This window comes from Schistocerca cancellata, chromosome 5 (assembly GCF_023864275.1).
Source record: "Schistocerca cancellata isolate TAMUIC-IGC-003103 chromosome 5, iqSchCanc2.1, whole genome shotgun sequence".
Taxonomy (NCBI): domain Eukaryota; kingdom Metazoa; phylum Arthropoda; class Insecta; order Orthoptera; family Acrididae; genus Schistocerca; species Schistocerca cancellata.
In genome coordinates, this window is record NC_064630.1 from 371,391,379 (window position 1) to 371,392,402 (window position 1,024).

Below are 1,024 nucleotides of genomic sequence, written 5' to 3' on the forward strand. Positions count from 1 at the left end.
ATGGTTTTTGAAATAGTTTCATTGTTTAAAAGGAATTTCAACGCCATTGCTAAGATTTTCTTTCTTCGATCTGGAATGACGAATACTACTGTTTTTAACAAATACGGGTAGTATTCATTGACGTCTGAAATCACAACGTATCTCATTGGGACTGTGAAAGATATGTCTATCCTAAAATACCCACATGTGCGTGCTATACGTACTCTGCTACCCTAATAGCCGCTTCCTGCGAATAATGTACTTCTGAAGCATTTTCGACCACATAGCAATGGTCGAGAAATCTACATCCTAGGCCGTCAAAGAACCATGTGAGCCTGTGGTTTAAGCCTTCCACTCGTCTCCAAATCCGGATGACTGCGATCATTTCTGGGAACACCGTTGCAAAACGCGAGCTCTTCATCCACTCCACGTGTGAGGCTAGATGTTTTAACCAAAGCAGCCGGTCGCCTGTAGGAACCGAGAACGGCCCCTGTACCAAGGTGCCGTTCGTGCCGAAATGTGCCACGATTTGCAGCCATGTGCATCCAGTGCGTTCATTCGCTACTGACAGAGGCTCCTCTAACGGCCTTGCCGCAGTGGTAACACCGGTTCCCGTCAGATCACCGATGTTAAGCGCTGTCGGGCTGGGCTAACACTTGGATGGGTGACCACCCGGTCTGCTTAGCGCTGTTGGCAAGCGGGGTGCACTCAGCCCTTGTGCGGCAAACTGAGGAGCTACTTGATTGAGAAGTAGCGGTTCCGGTCTCGGATACTGACATACGGCCGGGAGAGCGGTGTGATCACCACATGCCCACCCTTACCCGCATCCAGCGACGCCTGTGGGCTGAGGATGACACGGCGGCCTTCGGTACTTTTGGGCCTTCATCGCCTGTGCCGGAAGAGTTTAGTTTAGTTTTAGAGGCTCCTCTACATCTTGGATGTGACTCCCGGAAAGCAGAGTGGACACGGGTCAAATGGTTCAAATGGCTCTGAGCACTATGGGACTTAACATCTATGGTCATCAGTCCCCTAGAACTTAGAACTA

General features: G+C 50.1%; 1 pseudogene; it reads left to right on the plus strand.

The window, feature by feature from the left end:
• The first annotated feature begins 557 nt into the window (after positions 1–557).
• LOC126189386 (5S ribosomal RNA) lies at positions 558–675 on the plus strand (annotated as a pseudogene).
• Positions 676–1,024: the final 349 nt, after the last annotated feature.